Source organism: Myotis davidii, unplaced genomic scaffold (assembly GCF_000327345.1).
Source record: "Myotis davidii unplaced genomic scaffold, ASM32734v1 scaffold1914, whole genome shotgun sequence".
Lineage (NCBI taxonomy): Eukaryota > Metazoa > Chordata > Mammalia > Chiroptera > Vespertilionidae > Myotis > Myotis davidii.
Window position 1 is genome coordinate 308,002 of NW_006285311.1, and position 278 is coordinate 308,279.

The window sequence follows — 278 nt, forward strand, 5'->3', positions numbered from 1 at the left end:
GGCCCAGCGCACATGTCCTCGTTGGGGAGACAGCGAGCTCAGGCCCGGTCGGGGGAGGTGTTTCTCCTCTTCCCTCTGCACACAGCGGCCAGCGAGGCCCCTCCTGTGCCGGCTCCCACCCCCCTCTGTCCCCTGTGGCCTGAGGGTCGGAGCCCGAGTGAGCGCAGTCAGAACCACATCCACTGGGTCTGGGCACCCAGGCGCTTCTCCACCGTTTGTCTCTCCCCCTCATTCCGTGGCGATTGCTCCGTGTCCCAGGCCCCCAGCCCGGCCCCGGC